Source organism: Lissotriton vulgaris, chromosome 3_2, assembly GCF_964263255.1.
Source record: "Lissotriton vulgaris chromosome 3_2, aLisVul1.2, whole genome shotgun sequence".
Taxonomy (NCBI): Eukaryota; Metazoa; Chordata; class Amphibia; order Caudata; family Salamandridae; genus Lissotriton; species Lissotriton vulgaris.
Genome location: NC_141690.1, coordinates 3,636,185 through 3,649,018, shown reverse-complemented (window position 1 = coordinate 3,649,018; position 12,834 = coordinate 3,636,185). Strand labels below are relative to the sequence as shown.

The 12,834-nt window shown below is 44.5% G+C and overlaps 1 protein-coding gene across 3 annotated transcripts in view; it reads right to left on the bottom strand.

The window, feature by feature from the left end:
• The window catches only part of RBM47 (RNA binding motif protein 47), a 378,578-nt gene extending 366,231 nt beyond the window's left edge, over positions 1-12,347 (bottom strand). For all 3 annotated transcript variants that reach the window (XM_086963935.1, XM_086963942.1, XM_086963947.1), the window contains exon 1: positions 11,773-12,347. The gene's annotated coding sequence lies outside the window, so the exon portion shown is untranslated. The remainder of the gene's footprint in view (positions 1-11,772) is intronic.
• Positions 12,348-12,834: the final 487 nt, after the last annotated feature.

The following is a 12,834-nucleotide window of genomic DNA, read 5'->3' as shown; positions in this document are numbered from 1 at the left end:
TTATCGAAATAAAGCCTTTTGACTATGACATAATTACACCCAGGACAGGGACTCAGGGAGGGCTCAGTCCATTTACTAGTGTAGGCTCGGATTGGTAGACTTCCGTACCTCCATTGTAGGTACAATTTCCTGGTAGTGGTTGGAAATATGACATCTAAGATTCCCTCCAACTTATAAATATCCTTAGTCTTTAAGAAGGAATCAGTCAGAGTACCAGACTGTGTGCCTTGTCTGTGTGCCGCGATTTTGCTTTCGTGGTACAGTGAAAGCAATTGCTTCCGAGAGACCGTAGGGCAAGCTATCGCGGGGTCAGACCACAAAGTAGCTAATCCCAGGCGCCCAAGCTCATTTTTTTATATATTGGAACCAAGGGATTTTCCCCACATTCGGGTAAGTCAGAATTTCCTGCAGCTCGGACCTATAATTCACTAGCTCTGGTGTGGTCCAGACCCTGCGCCAAAAAGTTAAGGGCCCGGCACCCAGGTCTTCATCAAGTGGCCTCAGTCCCAGATCAAGCCTCATCGGCAGCAAGGGGGTACTAGGGGGAAGTGATAGGAGCTGCCTGATAAATTTATTCTCAGTTGCCACCATCTCACGTTTACACATGTGGCCCCAGAGTTCACATCCGTACATAACTGCTCCCCTGGCCTGCACTCTATATATCTCTAATGGGGGACCAATCGCCTTGATAGTGGATTTATTTGTATTTATAAGGCTAATAACTCCTCCTGCCATTTGGACCAGTTTAAGTTGAGATTTTATTTGGTGGTAACCCCAAGACATTTTCTCATTTAGAGTGACCCCTAAATATTCGAAGGTTCAAACCCTTTCCAACCTATTTGCACCAATACACGGGACACGAGTTAGGGCGTGTTTTTGTTGGGGGGTTGAAGATCATATATTTGGTTTTAAGAGTGTTAATCTCAAGGCCATGCTCTTCACAGAATGCCTCGAATCCATTAAGGACTCGCTGGATCCCCATGGGAGATTTAGACAGCAGCAGGGTGTCGTCCGCAAACATAATCGCCGGCACCCTGCTGCCATCAATTCACATCAGGCAGGCAGACACAGGGCACACAGAAATGCCAACACTTCTAAAAGTGGCATTTATCCACTAGTCACCATAAATCTGCGCACACCATTGCACAGCATTTATCCTCACGAGTTCATACATACTAAACTCGACCCTGCCCTCCTCTCATACCAGGAACTACCATGGACACACTTATCCCCCATGCATTCCTATGGGAGGGCAGGCCAATCTCACCACACGTACAAAGAGAGCCCATGCACACGCACTTTACACTGGGCCACAGTGCGAAAGTGCCCAGAGCCCTAAAACCACTACCACCATGTCAGAGCTTAAGGCAAAAAGGTCATGGGTGAACCTGCCAAAAAGGGCCAAGTTCAACAGGAGTTATGTACAGTGGAATAGCAAAGAGCGAAGTGGCGTAAAATGTTGTGGCGTACAGTGGAGTGGTGTAGACTGGAGTGACTTAGAGTGAAGTGACATAGAATAGCATACAGTGGAGTGATGTAGAGTGGAGTTGCAAAGAGTGGGGTGTGGTAAAGTGATGTATGTACAGTTCAATAGTGTTCAGTTGAGGGGATTAGAGTGGAGTGAGGTAGAGTGGAATAGCATACTGTAGAGTGGTGTACAGTGGAGTAGTGTAGGGTGGAGTGGTGCACAGTGGAGTGACATACAGTCTAGAGGTGTTCAGTAGAATAGCATGTAGTGGAGTGGTGTACAGTGGATTGGCATAAAATGTAGTGGAGTAGAGTGGAATAGCGTAGAGTGGACTTGTGTACAGTGGAATAGCGTGGAGTGGTATAGAGTGGAATGGCATACAGTGGACTTGGTGTACAGTAGACTAGCCTACAGCGGAGTGGCGTACAGTGAAGTGGCTTGCAGTGTAGTGGCATAAACTGGACTAGGGTAGAGTTGAATAGCGTAGAGTGGAGCGGCGTACAGTTGCATGCAGTGAAATAGAATAGAGTTGAGTGGCGTACAGTGGAGAGGTGCACCTTGGGGTGCCGTAGACTGGAGTGGCAAAGGCTGGAGTGGGCGTAGAGTGCAGTGGCACAGAGTGGAATAGCGTACAGTGGAGTGATATAGAGGGGAATGGGGTAGAGTGAAGTGGCATGCGGTGTAGTAGTGTAGAGTAGAGTGGATTAGACTTTAGTGGTATAGAGTGGAGTGTCATAGAGTCGAGTGGCATACAGTGGAGTAGCGCAGAATAGAGGGGTGTATAGTGGAATATCGTTGAGTGTAGTGGCTTACAACGGAGTGGCATACAGTGGAATAGCGCACAGTGTCATGGCTTTCACTGGAGTGGCGTTGTTGAGTGGAATAGGGTAGAGTGGAGTAGCATATAGAGAAGTGTCATACATTGGAGTGGTGTAAAGTGGAGTTTTGTGCAGTGTAAAAGCGTGCAGTAGAGTGTCATACAGTGGAGTGGCATACGATGGAGTGGCATGCAATGGAATAGCGTACGTTGGAATAGCTTACAGTGTAATGGCGCAGACTGGAGTGGCATAGAGTTGAATGGCGCAGTGTTTAGTGGTGTAGAGTGGAGATGTGTACAGTGGATTAGTTTAGAATTGAATGGCATAGAGTGGAAAGGAGTACAGTGGAGGCACGTAGATTGGAGTGCCGTAGAATAGAGTGTCGTAGACTATCCCAGCGTACAGTGGAGTGACATAAAGTAGAGTGGTGTAGATTGGAATGGCATGCAGTGGGTTAGCGTACAGTGGAGTGGTGTATAGTGGGGTGATGCAGAGTACAGTGGCATAGAGTGAATTAGCATAGAGTGGAGTAGCATAAAGTTGAGTGGTATAGAGTGGACTGGTGTAGAGTGGAGTGTAGAAGTTTCAACAGACGTAGCAAGTATGTAGGTGAATGGATGTAGATATAATGTGGCAGGAATCTAGATTATGGGGTGTAATGGTAATTTTTGGTGGTAGGTAAAAATAGTTTAAGCAGTGTTAAAGTTACACCTGTGAAAATACTTAGTTATATGTTGTGCTGCGAAATACTGCAGTAACTTCATGGTATACCGTGATTCATGGCGATGACAAGGCAGTATTTGATTCTGTAATGTCTGTCTTTACAAAACTCGAGAGGCATACATGTAGTTTTCACCATACTTTGACAGCTTTCTGTGTTAGGGCTTTAGATATGGGTAAGTAGTAGGTTGTGTTGTTGTTCCCTATCTAGTACCACATTGTTAAAGTGGTAACAGGTAGTAGCATTCATTCATATTTTTCTATATATTTTATGAAACATTTACAGAGAACTGAGCTATTACCTGCAAAGTACTGCAATAGTGACAGAAAACAATATTTCTTGTATTATATATAAATACAGTATATTTACAATTCTTTAACAAATGTCCATTTTTTTCTCAAGTAGCGTAGTAAATTTTAGATATTACTGCCATGCTATGTAGACTTTTTTGTAAAGAATTAAATATGTACAAAATTGAAAATACTCTGCAGTACACTATATTTGTGAATATAGTGTAGTAGACTTTTAGTGTATTTTTTATTTTTTTTACATTTAAAAAAAATAAATTTTAAGTACCAGTGTACTTCCTAGGAAGTAGTGCGGTAGTCCGTAATATTTTTTTTAAATAGGTAGAAACATATACATATTTTCCATACCTAGTATCACTTTTGTAAAATGGTACTAGGTAGGGTAACAATATAATATCTCATTTTTATCTATATCCAATACCCTAACCCAGAACACAATGAAAGTGTCCTTAAACAACATAGCTGCCTTTAACTGTTGTTAAGGCAATCATTAGGCAATCACATAATGTCTTATCATCAGCATATTCTTTGCATCCATATGACGAATCTCTGTGAACCATTCCAACGTCAACCAATGTAGAAAAAGCTATGTCTGGAGAGTTACCTGGAGATTTGTCAAAGGGGTGCAAAAATCTGAGGAATTCTTATCTCTGGGAATCCTAACTATAACTTCAGAGTGGCTACCACCTCTCTGTAAGATATATGTGTATGTGTGTGCGTGCGTGTGTGCGTGTGTGTGTGTGTGTGTGTGTGTGTGTGTGGGTATATATGTATTGTAATAGGATCTTAACTTACTTTTAGAAAACCCTAGAAATTCACAGGAAAAAAACTACGTTTAAAATAACGTTATAGTTAGGTGTTGAATTAACACAAAACCTATGATTTCAAAATCAAAAAACCACTGAAATTCGCCAGTTATTATTTAGCTAACTATCACTCGCACCCTTAGAATGCACAGCTTGTAACTTCACATATTACATCATTCATGACAAGTTATATTACATCATTGATGACATAACTGATGACTTCTCAAATTACCTCAGCTAAGATCTTATCACTATACTTAACAATAACGTCACTTTATGTTCATCACTTCTCTTCGTAGAACAAAATCTCAAGATACATGAGGTGTTCTCAGTTCAGTCATCAGTGCAGTCATCAGATTAACAACCATGTCATTATAAAGAAAACATCCCTGCTTGCCAATGACGTTGTATATTCTAGAATAACAGGCACTAAATGTTCCATTGGAAAATATGAATACACCACACACTTTAAGCTTTGTCTTTTTCTAATGAATTTCTGGGGATTTTTATCATATTCAGCCAACTTCCTCACTGAGCATGGCTTTCAGCTGCGAGCAGCAGGGGACTGGAAGCTGGTCCTGGCCTCCAGCCAGGCCCTGCGCCCAACCCACAATGGTTGGACAAACCACGCTACGCACAGCCTGTGGCTGCGCACATCTTGGGTTTGGGTGAATGATCTAGCCGGATGTCAGCCCCTGCCCACAATCCACACCAATGTTTAACTTCCCAATTCGCACAGCCGAAGGGTTTTGGCACAGGGCCTGGACTCTGGCCTGGGGTTGAGCGAGATCCAGAACCTAACCCCCACATTCAATCAGATGCCAATTCCCAACGGACCTCCACCACATATTTTACATATTGACTTTTTTTTTTTAAACAAATTCACAGCACCTCAGGTGGCCAACCCCCTGCTGCACAAGCATTTGTCAGGGGGTTGGCTGCAGGGCAGGTCCTCCAGCCCCTGGCCAAACCCCTACTGCACATGGCCTTCACACATGCAATGTGAAGGGTTGCTCAAAGGACTTAGCTTCTGACCAGGCCCTCGCCCAACCCCCTATGGACGCCAATCTCCTGTGGTTCTCCACCCCACATTATACATATTTATTCATATTTTACATCTTTCCACTGAACCACCGTACTCTTGCAGTACTGGTGCTCAAGCTTCACCGAATGGCACCACGGGAACACGCGGGAAAGAGGTGTTTGAGAGATGTCAAGTGTGTGAAGTGGTTCAACTAGATTAGGAGGATGATGACTCTGACTTAGAAGATGGTGAGATTGTGATAGGGGCGGAAGATGGGATAAGAGCTGTGCAAGAGAGAAGAAAATTGTGGTTGTTTGATGGAGGTGGTGTTGGGGTAATGATGAAAGGGTTGCAACATTGGTGTTTTTCAGGCTAAGGAGGTGCATGACCTGAATAATAAGGCATTGGAGAATGAAAAGCAACGGTGGAGATGATGGAATAAGAAGATGTGCATGCCCACAGGGATGCAGGAAGGCTGTGAAACACTATGCCAAGGTGGTAGTCTGCATGGGAGTGAGAGGAGAATTCAGGATTAGGAGGCAACTGGCATGAAAATCTATAGGTGTGTGTGATGGCACAATTGAGAGGATACAGGAGGCAGAATCATGGTGGCCAAGACAAAGCAGTAGGTACCAAGCAAGTAAGAGAGGCAGCCAGTAAACAAACAATAGATGGTGAAAAGTTTCAATAATGCTGATTGTAAGGGTAAAGTAACTATACGGGGAACTGAGTCTACTGGTTAGGACTGAGGCTACTGGTTCATAGGAGAAGGCAAAAGAGGAAGGAAGAGAAAGGACAGGAAAACGGACAGCAAGGATGTCAGGAAGCAACTGCCCTAGGGGTGATGATGAGAGAAAAAATATGAAAAGGGAGTTCATTGATGACTATAAATTACTGGATAGAGAGAGACAGGTGAAAGAAGGCTCAAAAGAGGAGTAATGGGAATCTGCTCGCTGCCGAGGGTACTCCAGTGTACCAATTAATATTGCCACCTGGATGTTGTATTTCTTGCTATATGCAAGTGCATATTGCAAAAAATACCCTGATAGGCTTGAGGCATTGTTTAATCCCCGCTGGATTTTGGGGCTCACTACATGAGGAGTTGGTGGATCCTGGCAAACTGTGGGGAGGTGAACAGCGAGCTTTGGTTATATTGAACGGCTCAGACAAGGTCAAATCCAGCTTTATATACAGCGAGTGGGCTATCTATCCAATACCAGCCCTTTCTGGTCATCCTACCGAATGAATCGTGGGTAATTTTGCAAGAGGACACAGTGCTAGTGCAGATGTATTTTGGGAGTTTGAAAGGGGATTTGTAACAGAGCATTCTACATACGTAAGCATGAGTGTTGCAAATGTGGTGGTAAACAACATACTATGCAGCACCACTGGCAAGTGCCAGCAGGGATAATGGCAACAAGGGAGAAGAAGGGTTCAACAGCAATCTGTGCGCAAAAGTTTCCAAGCCTAATTAATGTTGAGGTATTGAGGGAGCAGCTGGTGTTCTATCCTGCAGATGCGGCTCCTTCATTATGGTGGAAGAGCGCCGCACCCCTGCCAGCAGATGCCAACCTGGGAAAAATAAAATGATAATAAAACAGGTTTATCATCATTATATTTTTCTTCAGCAGCTGTCTTGGGGTGGGCTATCCATCATGATGAGTAATGTAGGAGTAGTGGTAGACACTGCCACAATTGTGCATGTCGGTTTGGCCGGCCGTCTTAAGACGGCCAAACTGACATGCACACTGAGATGTCTCCAACCAGAGCTTTATTGTTGGGTTGGAGACAGCAGGTACAGGCTCACAGTCTCTCTGGGACTGCAAATCCTGGGCACTTAGGCCAATCCCAAAGCTTCTCTCCTGCTGCCAGCAGCATGAGAGCAATGTCTTGATTGGCCTTAGGGGAGTCTAGGACCCTCAGCCTGTACTGCAGTGGAGCTAGAAGAGCGGCGATGTGACGGGTAGCAGATACATTATTTTTTTTTGTATTGTTAATATCCGTTATTGTCCACCCCCATGTGCTGCCCTCTCCCGCACTGCCCTCACCCCCACGCTGCCTCACCACTTTTCCTTGACACCGGCTGTTACTGCTAGCCTGATAGGAAGGCAGAAAAGATTTTGGAATGGGGTTATAGGGAAGGTTTGAGAATGGGGTACCAGGATCCCAGGCAAAGAAGACTTTCAGACATGTTGAGGTAAGTTAAAGTGAACTGTGCTGGGAGGAGAAGCAGTATGCTCCCTCCCCCCCTGCGTTTAAAAGACTCCCTTGAGCCAACGAGCTGACAAGCTTTCCTGGGATGCACCTCTGTGCCTGTGGAGAGGTACTGTGACCTATGAAGACTTGGGCACCATTTCAGCAACCCCTGATGATTTTTCTCTTCTTACTAACTTTTGCTCTCTACAGATGACAGGCTAAACCCAGAAACACGTGTCTAGAGATAACAGCACTACCTGCACCAACTTTCATGAACGACTACAGCAACTTTGAAAGTAAGCGTACTGCATTCACCAGGATGCAATGGGGTGAACTGTGCTGGGATGAGAAGCAGTATGCTCCCTCCCCCCCTGCGTTTAAAAGGTTCCCTTGAGCCAACGAGCTGACAAGCTTTCCTGGGATGCACCTGTGTGCCTGTGGAGAGGTACTGTGGCCTGTGAAGACTTGGGCACCATTTCAGCAACCTCTGATGACTTTTATCTTCTTCGTTCTAACTTTTGATCTCTACAGATGACGGGCTAAACCCAGAGACACGTGTCTAGAGATAACAGCACTACCTGCACCAACTTTGGTGAAAGACTACAGCAACTTTGAAAGTAAGCGTACTGCATTCACCAGGATGCAATGGGGTGAACTGTGCTGGGATGAGAGGCAGTGTGCTCCCCACCCCCTGTGTTTAAAAGGCTCCCTTGAGCCAACGAGCTGACGAGCTTTCCTGTGATGCACCTGTGTGCCTGTGGAGACGTACTGTGACCTGTCAAGACTTGGGCACCATTTCAGCAACCCCTTATGACTTTTCTCTGCTTCTTACTAACTTTTGCTCTCTACTGATGACGGGCTAAACCCAGAAACACGTGTCTAGAGATAACAGCACTACCTGCACCAACTTTCATGAACGACTACAGCAACTTTGAAAGGAAGTGTACTGCATTTACCAGGATGCAATGGGGTGAACTGTGCTGGGATGAGAGGAGGTGTGCTCCCTCCCCCCTGTAAGTTATGCCTCAAGCGGTTAAGCTAAATTTACAAAAGAAATTCAGGAAGGGAGGGTAGCAGGTCCCTTTTGCGGGTGGATTTTACTGGAAGTGATAGTTTCCCCATTAGCAGTGGTACCTAAAAGAGTGTCAGGGGAAGTTCTTCTAATTCATCACTTGTCATGGCTCGAGGGCCAGTCATTGAATGACTTAATTGCTCCACAGATGCAGCTGTACAATACTCATCAGCTGATCATGTGATTAGATTGGTGAGAGTCTGTGGAGTAGGCACTAAGCTAGCAAGATGTGACATTATGTTGTCAGCCTGGTTGCTACCAGTACACCCAATGGACGTTTTATTACTAGATAGGTATTTGGAAAGGGAGATGTGTGACTTTCATTACAAGATTTTTGTGGATAAAGCGTTGCTGATGGAGAGTGCCATCTCCTGCCAATAGACATTGTGGGCTACTTAGCAGGTATACCCTAATATGGGAAGTATTTCTAGGACTACGAACCATCGGTAGGTGAACCGGGGAGAAGGACAGCATGCAGTGGCACAGTTTTCCAAAACATCTTTTACAAAAATTGCTTTTCAAAAACATTTTTTTCAATAATAATATAGTCTTAACTCAAATTAACCATTGCAGTCTATTGCACAATATATATATATACAATGTATTAGTTTAAGTTGTTTCAAGTGCATCAGCAGTTTCCCAGTATACTGCAGTGTGGACGCAGTGGTCGAAGGAGTTGTTATGCCCACTTGGGCTCAATTTTGAGAAAAGGTCCTCAACATGTTTTCCTCAGAAGCATACCCATGCTTGGTTTCCGTCTGCGCAATTTGCACATAACAGAGCGAATTTGCACAGAATTAAAGAATTGTATATTTTTAGTCATGATTTTAACATGCAATATACAAAGTCACTTTATTCTTTTAATTGTTTTTTATATTTAATCAATTCAATCGATGGGAACCTGCGTGAGGGTAATATGAGGATAAAGAGTTTTAATTGGAGGAAAATAATTATAATTTTATTACATTGTTTATCTCTTATTTGTACATGTTGTATTTTGAATCATATGGACCATGAGTAATTTGTTTGCACTGGAATTTTACATGTGAATATGTCGTGCATTTATTCCTGACCAGGCTGAAGTCTGTTTTTTATGTCCACAGGCTGAGGGGTCAACTGATTACGCACTTGCACTTTAAAATGATCGGTGATTTGCCGGACCATGTCATGTGATCACGGGATCGAGGTCCCGAAACGGGTCATGGCGGCGTGTTTGTCTGCACAAGGATGAAATAAAAACACTTTGCAAATTACCAATTGGGTCGGGTTTCGTTGGTGTTCTAAGCAGTGTTTGGGACATAACGGAGTTCGTCTCATATATATATATATATATATATATATATATATATATATATATATATATATATATATATATATATATATATATATATATATATATATATATATATATATATATATTATTGCAATAGACTGCAATGGTTAATTTGAGTTAAGACTATATTATTATTGAAAAAAATGTTTTTTAAAACATATACATACATAGAGAGAGAGAGAGAGAGAGAGCGAGAGAGAGAGAGAGAGAGAGAGTAAGGCAGGGCAAGAGAAATGCAAATATTAAACACATAACAAAAAAGACTTGGCAGTTTGAGGGATTTACTCACCAAAAATCAAATAAACAAGGTGATTACATAAACAACATAAAAACAGAATCATATATATATACATTGGAGGGGCATGGGGGAGCTCTTCTTTCAAATAAAAAGAAACAATAAAAAACATAAGATAGATAGATAGATAGATAGATAGATAGATAGATAGATAGATAGATAGATAGATAGATAGATAGATAGATAGATAGATAGATAGATTGATTTCAGCTTGGGGTGTAGTTATAAATGTGTGTGAATAGAAAAAGATATGTAAATAGAAACAGACATATGTAAAAGACAAAATTAAATAAAAACAAAGTAGGCTAGGTCGAAATGTATGACAATATGTGTTTGTCGAAATAATACACTACATAGAGAAAAGTCGTAATTGTGAAATATGTTTTGGGGAAAACAATGATATATAACATGGAGTCCATTCCCCCACTCCACGTCACTGAATCATTCTCCCTCCTAGACGACTGCCCATTTCCCGCTACACGTCACCTGACTATTCTTTCCCTCCATGTCACCTGCCTTTCCAGCGTCCACGTCACCTGCCCTTTGCCAGCTCACGCAGTGCTTGTCACAGAAACACCAATGGCTAAAATCAACCATTTTCTCTCTCGGTTGTTTCTGATCACAAAGTGCGATAAGGTGGCACGCGCGCCCTTCCTTCACTTTACGTGCCCAGCTGTGCTGCGCGTCTCTTCTGGGGGGCAGCGGTGCCAGTGGGCACATACAGCAGTCCAGTATCACTTCACTGAAAATAAATTCACGTTTTACAAATGTGTCTGGGCGGTCACTTGTGCGCATTTTTGTTCCAGCACTCCTTGAATTCAGGCTGCAGCGAACAGACGGGGCCATAGGGTGGAGTGAAGATAAACTCCCACCGCCAGCCACACATTCCGCCTGTCTTGTTTTCCCGTCATCCGGGGTTCCCAGTCCTCGCCAGGCACCGCTTCACACCGGCACCGGCCCCAGGCCTCGAAAACCTCAGGCGAACCCAGTATGCAAATATGCATATTCACTCCGAAACAGGCGCGCGCATGTTTATGCATAATAACTCCTGTTTTAAGAGTTCTTGTCAATGCCGATGACACAAACAAAGTACCGCAAGAGACCTAAACTGCACGCTGGAGGAAAGAAAACTATATGAAAAGAAAAAAAAGGTTTATTTGTCTGGGCCTGTGGGGAGCGGAGAGTATTAATTCATTCATTCATACACCTGATCAGAAAGTGAAGAATTGCGGCGGTAAGGATCCGTTTGATCCATTCCTGCGTCACTACGGAGCGCCTCTGTACTCAAACTTTCCTAACAGCTGCCCTCCTGCCCTCTACAGAGTCATCTGTCAGACCTCAGCACGTTTACAAGGTCTTACACGAAGTTTTTGATAAGAAGGTCCGCGTAAGAAGGAAGCAAGCCCACGGAGATGCAGGGGGCAGAAAGGTGTGTAATGTGCTGCGTTAAAAGCATTTAGATAGCGCTTTCTCACCATTGCTACGGTTCCTAAGCGCTTTCGGAAAGCGGCTGTCATTTACGGTTCTAGGTGTAAAAGATATCCGCGTTATTACATCATCAAATCTGACAATTTTTCGTAATAGCTCCCTCTCCCTATTTTCTCTCATTCGGCGCTCTCCTTCGGTTCAAGAAACCATGCACCACCACAGACACATCAGGGGGACTTCAAATGAATGTACAGAAGAAAAACACAGGGGACATGCGCGCGAAGGGGTCAAAAGGACACCTACCTGTTCTCTGTCAGAGGACAGACACCTGTCTCGGAGCACTGGAGGAGGGGTGGGCCGGAGTCTGGGTGCCGAGCAGCCCCGGGTGCCTTGCCTGCAGCAGTCGTCCTCCTCTTCGCTTGAACTCCTCGACTTTGGGGCCTTTCCGCCTCTCGACTTCAGTCGAAATTGGGCTGTGCGTGGCACAGAAATCTTGCAATTAGCGCTGCAGCCCCGGATCAGCTGAACTGCTCGGTGCTCGCCGACCTAAGCTGAACATTCCGGGCTGCTAAGCACCAGGGGCTCAGAAAGGCTCTGTTTAGGGGCAAATTCCAGGCGAGACTCGCAACACAGGAATAATTGAGCGCCCCCCAATATTGCCCCCTGGGCCCGATGTCTTGCTGCGGCCTCCTGAACCGGTCCGGCGGAGAGGACGTAGTGCCTTGAGGTGCTTACTACCTGCAGCCCTACCTCCCGCGCGCTAGTCACAGAAGAGAGGGTGTCTCTCGCGTGCTCCCTGCCCGAAAACTCACCGAACCAGATTTACACTCCCAGCACCAACAACTTCCCGTATTCTGCATTGAAATCTCATCCCACTCGTCGAGCCGTGCTGGCCGCTCTCCAGGGCAGCATTCCTCTAGTTTGAGGGCCGAGATACCTTTGGTACAGAAAAAAGGTGAAAAGAAGCACTTACGAGAAACCGGTTTAGGTGGGCCGGTTAATAGAGCGGATTCCTCTGAAGCAGGTTATTAAAGTATTTCGGATAGCTGGGAGGGGGTTAATAATTCATATCGAGAAAGAGGTTGCCAGAGATTTAAATATTTGCGTATCAGTCTCAGTAAAGATTTATCTACCTGCCGAAGCACCTGTTTATAGACTGCCGTCCTTCCTGGTACCCTAAAGTTTTGCCCAAGCGCATTAAAACAGTAATCAAGGAGGCCAGCCCCAGGAACCACAACAAACAGGGCTCTGTTTAGGAGACTGCGAGCAGCGGTTCTTAGTTAGATCTGAACCTGCCCCAGGTCACAGGGGTGACTTCCAACCAGAGCTAGTTTTGCTGCCAATGAATACACAGCCTGATGGGAC